Consider the following 8,139-nt stretch of genomic DNA (forward strand, 5'->3'; position numbering starts at 1 on the left):
CTGTCTCAGCCTCCCGAGTAGCTGGGACCACAGGCACACGCCACCATGCCCGGCTACTTTTTCTACATATATTTTTAGCTGTCCAATTAATTTCTTTCCATTTTTTGGTAGAGACGGGGGTCTCGCTCTTGCTCAGGCTGGTCTCGAACTCGTGAGCTCAGAACGATCCACCCACCTCGGCCTCCCAGAGTGCTAGGATTACAGGCGTGAGCCACCCCGCCGGGCCTATCATTTAAGTTTTAAAACATAAATATTTACAGCTTGATCCGTGGACAATGACTGTCAAAGCCTAGAATTCAACATTCACAAATTCCCATTCATGCACACAAAGCACACCATTATCACACAACTTACTCCTCCTGTCTTGAGAGAATCTTGTTTCCTTAAATCTTTAGCCCCCCAGTCAATTCCAAGTCCAAACAACTTTTAACTCAAACTTCACTGTCATATTTTTAACAAGTTTTCCAGCCACACATCATTAAAAATTCTCCTAATCTTTCATATTTTACTGCCAAAATCTGATACTTACCCTCAAAGAGATCACTAGATATAAAAAATGAAATATAAAGTGGTTATTTCAAAATAAAATATAGGAGGTCAGAATTCAAGATTCCCTATTGGGATCATACTTTACTGCAATGAATAACTGCTACAATAAGAAAAATCCTATGTTGAATTCTTTAATACTCTTTGATGACTAGCCAAACAACCTACAAAAAAAGTTTTGGAGTACACACCCTTTTTCATACAAAGTGTCCGAATAGAGCACCAGGATTAGCTGTCATTCATTTGAAGCCTCACTTGTAGAAAGAAGCTGTTACAGGGACAGTCAGGATACCCACTTGTTTGTGGAGATCCATGAGAAAGTATGATTTTTAAAAAAAAATCTGTACTGTACTTAAGTTTCACCAGCCTTTTTCATTGCATTTATAGGAAGCTGCACCTGGTCTTCTAGTACTCATACTACCTCTCTTATCCTAGGTTTGCCATATAATATCTATGGCTTTGGAATCTCCCAAGTGATATTCTATAAAACTCGAAGGAATAATTATGTCTCCAAATTTCAGGTTTGCAATTTCCAAATATCACTTACAGTTTTTTATTCAATTAAGTAGCCATATGGACAACTAGCCATCTATGAGAAAAGGTTTTCTTCAAAGAAATGATTTAACACTCTACAATTAGGGGTTAGCTATAGCAAAACACACAAAAAAACCAATAACTGATGGTTGGTATTTGAGATAAAAATTTGTACAATATGGAACCTAGTGTTTTTATTGCAAAATCAAAACTGAGAGGTGTGAATTTACTACATCCATTCAAAATAAATAATTTACATGAAATACAGATTTAGGCATAGATCTAATATGTGAAAATAAAAATAAATGGATTGAATTTGCATGTTTCATTTGCTTACATACTTGCACACTATTTTTCTGCAAAAACAGTTGCAGCAAAGAAAAAAATACTGCTCTTTTGCAAACAAGCCTAAGAGCATCTCTCCAAAGAGTCCAAAATAAATATGCATATATATGTATACAGTGTTACTGTTCAACACCAATGCTATTTCTAGAAAAAATTTAACTGCACAGGAGAAAAAAAACCCAAAAAACAATGTGCAACATCTTAAGCCATTAAAGCACCAAAATAAAAAACACACGGAAATCACTGTTTTTATGACGATTAACATATCACAACTTAGGAAGTAAATACCTGAACTTATAGAATGTCTATTGTTGGCAGCATTTCTATTCAATTTAAATGTCTTCTCATCTCTAAAAAAAAATCTTAAAGTGCTAACTTTATATAAAGCAGGCAAAGTATTCAAGTGATTTGCTATTAAGTAAGCCAATTTTTTATAGAGCTAAACAAGGAACTAAGGATAAAGTAAATAAACTCACAACTAATGGACTCGGTGAGCGTCGTAGAGGGGCAAGGGCACGCCTCTAAGCCCTGCTTGGGTGAGGCAAAGTCATAAAATGTAACCAAAATATTTGTACCCTCATAATATCCTGAAATAAAAAAAAGTAAAAAAAGTGAAACAGGAAGATAGATATGGAGAAAAAACTGGCAAGTTGTAGCTGGACAAAAAAAATAGAATGCTATTATATCATCTTGGCCTTATTTCAATTAAACACATAAGCTAACAGTTTTAGGTATCTGCTTGTTTAGTACACTAACTCCCTTGGATTTGCTAAAATTTATACAACAATCAACAGGTATATATAAAGTTCTAAGGAAAAGAATGGCACTTGAGTTTTCCAAAAATCAACATTGGAAACTTATTAAAGCAATCTTAAAAGGTTGTCTACTACTATGAATGAATAAAAACGTAATAGACTTTAGAAACTAAGAACTGAAACCTTATCCAAAGTTTCATTGCTCCTGCCCTTGAGCTGATTTTTCGAGGAAGTACACATTAGCCAAAAGGAAATTGAGGTATTTGCTGAAATCTTTCTCCTTTCTGAAAGAATGATCACAGAAGATACAAACAAAATCTCCCTTAGGCACTTTGGCTTCCTTTGCATTTTTTCTACTAGTTTCTTGTGGAGCCAGCTGAGAGCCCCATGCAATCCAGAATTATCACTATCCTGTGATGTGTTGTTGCTTAGACCACTTTCATCATGACTGTATCTGCCTTCGTCTTCATCACTATCCTGAGACTCATTTGCTGTCACGGCAGCAGGAAGTGATGTTAGAGCAGTGTTGGACACCTCTTCACCATCTTCTATTGGTACAGGAAGCAGCAATGGTGAAACTGGTTCTTCAACTGCTGAGTCTTTATCAGGGAGATTCTCTATTGTGTTCTGATCAGTGTCCCTTTCCATTTCGCAAAGCATAATGTCAGTCTGATATTTACCATCTCTAAAGTTTCATCCTCTGGCATATTCAAGTTTTGTCCAGAGGATGAAACACTGGTGGACTTCTTTTTTTTTTTTTTTTTTTGAGACAGAGTCTCGCTTTGTTGCCCGGGCTAGAGTGAGTGCCGTGGCGTCAGCCTAGCTCACAGCAACCTCAAACTCCTGGGCTCAAGGAATCCTTCTGCCTCAGCCTCCCGAGTAGCTGGGACTACAGACATGCACCACCATGCCCGGCTAATTTTTTTTACATATATATATATTTTTAGTTGTCCACCTAATTTCTTTCTATTTTTGTAGTAGAGACGGGGTCTCGCTCTTGCCCAGGCTGGTTTCAAACTCCTGAGCTCAAACAATCCGCCCACCTCGGCCTCCCAGAGTGCTAGGATTACAGGCGTGAGCCACCGCACCCGGCCTGGACTTCTTGATATAAGCAGTAACACCAGCTAGGCTCTCATCTGCCTCTTCTGTTCCTGCTTTCTGAAGAGGGGCTTCCTTATTTCCTTCACCTTAGGAGAATAGTTTTTGGTTTTTTGATGCCTCTTCTTTTAAGCTTTCCTTTGGCAGTTGTGGCATTAGTGGTAAGAAATCCTGTGTGCTTGCATCTTCTTTCAGAAGCTGGCTGTCTCTCACAGGCACTAAGGCAACTTTAGTAAGGACTGGCTCCTTCCCTGCCATTTCACTTGGCATGTTAGACTTTTTCTTTTTATCTTTTCTGAAAGGAGACTTTTTGGGAATTGGTTCCACGTGAAGAGGAAACCTTATGGGAGGACGCGACTCCCTCCGAGCAGTCTCCTTCTGAACAACCTCTATGGCAGGAGGCCCCTTCTGAACAGCTTCCTTCTGAGCAGGCTCCTCCTGAGCAGGCTTGCTGCTGCTTTTACTTGACTTATTTTTCAGAGTTTTCTTCTTTGTGCTTTTTTTCATGCAGGTATTTTGCTTTTTATTCTTTTCCACTTTGCTGTCACCCTTTGGCACTTGCTATTTTTGGATTTTCTTTCTACCTCTTTTTTCTTTTGTCACAGGTTCCTCGTTATTCACAGGATCATGTAAGGAATGGGCTTCAGCTTCTATCTTCCTTTTGCTTTTCTTGGTTCTACAGGATTTTTTAAATTCCTTTCTGTATGCACATCCATCTCTTTAGTATCTGTTGCTAATTTGCGAGTTCTGGTAGTCACTTGGGTCATTGAGACATTACTACAAGCCTCTTTCTCTACCTTTACAAACTTCTCATTTTTCTTTCCAGTTATACCCCTGCCCGCCTTTATTTTTGTCTTCTCTGTTTTTGTTTTTTCACTGGAAATATTGTTATCAGGCAAGTCAACCTCTCACTTTTTGATTTTCTTTAGTTTCACTTTTGAGACAACCATTGCTTTATTAGGACAGATAGGATGCTTAGACTTGAAATGATGCTGTAGGTTACACTTCTTGGAAGCTGCATGGTCACATAGAGGGCAACTGAACTGCTGTGGGTTAACATGTAGCTCTACATGTTCTTTGAAGTTACTTCTATTTGCTGTTTTGTAGTCACAGTATGGGCAATTAAGAGGTTTAGGCCCATTGTGAGCCTGTCTTTCATAATAAGTTATTTCATGTTGATTAGAGGCCACGTAACTGCACTGATCACATTTAAATGGCTCCTCACCTGAATTGTTACCGAAAACTTGGCACTTCCCTTTGAGGCCACATCAGAAGAATGAGGACAAGTGGTTTGAGGAGAAAGAAAGAGAGATTTATTAATTTGCCAGTAAAGGAGGAAAATGGTAGACTATCATCTCAAAGTACCAAATTCCTCCCCCCATAAGTAAAAATACAGACTTTTTTTTCCTTTTTTTTAAAATTTCAGCATATTATGGGGGTACAGATGTTTAGGTTATGCATGTTGCCCCTGCCTCCCCCTCCCCGATAAGTCCGAGTTTCAAGTGCGTCCATCCCTCGGATGGTGTGCATTGCACTCTTTGTGAAAAAATACAGACTTTTTAAAGGAAGGGTTCTCAGGTGCAGAATATTGTTGTTCAGCTACAGTTAATGGTTCTGATCCTTTCATCTCCAGAATCTGCTGGGACCTCCCACTGGCCTGGACACCAGCTGGGACCTTCCAGGACCTCTGCCGGGACCTCTCCTGCCTGGACCTCCACCAGGATAGTTTCGCTGAGCCATCTCCTGCAATGCAAAGGACAAAAGACACTCTTCTTCCCCACCCAGTCGCCGGCCTGAGGCAGGGATGCAGGCAGTAGTTCCCAAAAAGAGTAAGGGAAGTTTCAAAGAGACAGAAAATATTTTTGCCGGGTTTTCTCAGGCTATTCCCTTTGCTACAGAATGAGTACGCATATGCTTAGTTAGATGAGTCTTCAAAGAACTTGAGTAAAGACAAAGTTCACATTTATGTGGGTATTCTCCTGTATGAATTCTAACATGCTGAACAGAATGTGTGTTTCTATCTGAAAAATAGTTGCATTTTCTACATATGTATACTTTCCTTGGAAAATGGTTTCTCAAGTATTTCCTCCAGTGAGACTCACTTACTGTTGTATATATACAAATGATGCATTTATAGACTTGCTCATTATCCCCAGCTCTGGTGTGGTGTTTCAGCTGTGCAGTATAGTGATCGTATTGATTGGTATTGTAGCCACAGCAATCACAGTGAACGGGGCCCTTGGAGAAATCTCCTTCTTCTGGAGTGGAAGAGCCATATTCCCTGGCTTTTGCTTGCTTCTCAGCACTTTCTTCCACAAAAGATTTCTTGGCACTGTGAACTCCGATGTGATGCACAAACTGCTCTTCAGATTCTGCTTCATATTGGCATGGCTTACAGTGAAAGGGTTTGTCCTGTGCTCCAGGTGTTTGGGGAGGAAGATCTTTACTTGAGCAGTGGTGGCAGCTGATTCCTCAAATACAGGCTGAAGTTCTACAACAGAGTTCCAGACTTCTCAGTTCTGTGTTTTCCAGTCCTTTAAGCTCACCTTTTATTTCAGGAAATTCCTCAAGTCCTTCTCCATCACTGTCTGAAAAGTTGTTATCCCCAGCAGGCATCAATTCTGCCATCTATCTTTCTTCTCCAACCAGGTAATCACAGCAGTTGCCATTTACTTCCCCAGTTAAGTCCACATTTGCCAGCATGATAAGCTGAAATGTGGCCAGTTTGGCTTTAGAGAGGTCATGCAAGTCATACATGTTGTTAGGAAACTCTATGCAAGTGTTGCCACTGCCAGTGAACAGCCCTGTTCCTCCAGAAGACTGCCCCATTTCCTGGGTGGCCATCACATTCACATAGCCTGCCCTCCCGACACCCCTGGGCTCGCCCTCCATCGCGGGCTGGGGAGGCTCTGTGGGCGCCTTCTGGAGGTTTCTGGCCCAGAGCGCCAGAGGAGGGCCCCCTGCAGGTCAGCCACCATCTCTGTGCCCTGGAAATTTCCAAACGTCATTCCCCCACGGTGCCTAGCAGGATGCATGTCCCAGCTCCACCAGCTCAGGCAGTTGTAGGACTCACACTTCGTAGTTTCATAACTTACTAGAAAGCTACAGTAATCAAGGCAGTATGGTACCGGAATAAAGATAGGTATATAGATCAATGGAATACAATAGAGAGTCCAGAAATAAAACCATATATCCATGGTCATTTGATTTTCAAAAAGGGTGCCAAGACAATTCAATGGGAAAAGAATAGTCTTGTTAACAAATCTTGCTGGGACAACTGGACCTCTGCCTCACATCATATACAAAAATTAACTCAAAATGGATCAAAGGTCTATATGTAAGAGCTAGTACTATAAAAATTATTAGAAGAAAACAGACATACATCTTCCTATACTTGGATTAGGCCATTTTTAAAGACATGATCCCTAAAGAAAAAGCAACAAAAGAAAATATAAATTATATTTCATCAAAAATTAAAAAAAGTTTGTGCTTCAAATGACATTGTCAATAAAATGAAAAAACAACCCACAGAATGAGAGAAAATATTTGCATCATATATCCGATAATAGTCTAGTATCCAGAATATGTGACAAGCTCTTACAACTTAAAAAAAACCCAAATGACCCAATTTAAAAATGGATAAAGGATTCAGGCCAGACACAGTGGCTCACAGCTGTAATCTTAGCACTCTGGGAGGCTGAAGTGGGAGGATCACTTGAGCTCAGGAGTTCGAGACCAGCGTGAGCAAGAGTGAGACCCCGTCTCTATTAAAAAAAAAAAAGAAAAAAATGAAAAGTAGACATTTCTCATTAAAAAAAGATGTACAAATGGACAATGAGCACTTGAAAAGATGTTCAACATTATCAGTCATTAGAGAAATGCAAATTAAAATCACAATGAGATACCACTTCACATACACTAGATGGCCATAATAAAAAATACGGACAATAACAAGTGTTGGTGAACTCATACATTGCTGGTGGGAGTGTAAAATGCAGCCTCTGTAAAACAAAACCTCAAAAGATAAAACATAGATTAACATAGAACAATTCCACTTCTAGGTATATACTCAAGAGAATTGAAAATACATTAATATATTCACACAAAAACTTACACGTGAATATTTATAGCAGCATTATTCATAATAACCAAAAGTGTAAATGACTTAAATGTCTGTCATCTGGTGAATAAACAACATGTTGCATACCCATACAATGGAATATCATTTGGACATTAGCAGTGAAGTACTGATACATGATACAACATGGATGAACCTTAACAACGTTATGCTTCGTGATCACAAAGGACCATAGATTTTATGTTTCCATTTATACGAAATCTCCATAATAGGAAAGTACACAGAGGTAGAAGGTAGACTATTAGTTGCCTAGGGCTGGGGAGGGCAGAGGAGGTGGGGTGGGCAGGATAATGACTGCCAATTAATATGGACTTGTTTTTTAGGGGTGATACATATGTTCTAAAATTAATTGTGCTAGTTGCACAATTGTACACTTTACAAGGTTGAATTTTATGGTATGTGAATTAGATCTCAATAAAATATATTTCTACAATAAGAAGCCGAGGACCAGATGACTTCATAGGTGATTCTATTAATCATTTAAAGAAGAATTTATATCAGTTCAACTTCATTTTATGAGACCAGTATTACCTTGGTACCAAAAGTCACCAAATGTATTACAAAAAATAAAACTACAGATTAATATTCCTTATGAATATAGATGCAAAAATCCTCAATAATAGTTCGTTTATATTCCTAGTTTGCTGAGACTTAAAAAAAAAAAGCCTTTTTTTGAAATTTACGTGAATGTTGACTTATCAAGTACTTTTCAGCATGAATTGA

The 8,139-nt window shown here is 39.0% G+C and overlaps 1 pseudogene; it reads right to left on the reverse strand.

Annotated features, from left to right (window-relative positions):
- Positions 1-5,083: 5,083 nt before the first annotated feature.
- On the reverse strand, positions 5,084-6,122 carry LOC105814933 (annotated as a pseudogene).
- Positions 6,123-8,139: the final 2,017 nt, after the last annotated feature.

This window comes from Propithecus coquereli, unplaced genomic scaffold, assembly GCF_000956105.1.
Source record: "Propithecus coquereli isolate 6110/MARCELLA unplaced genomic scaffold, Pcoq_1.0 Scaffold31, whole genome shotgun sequence".
In the NCBI taxonomy this organism is placed as follows: domain Eukaryota; kingdom Metazoa; phylum Chordata; class Mammalia; order Primates; family Indriidae; genus Propithecus; species Propithecus coquereli.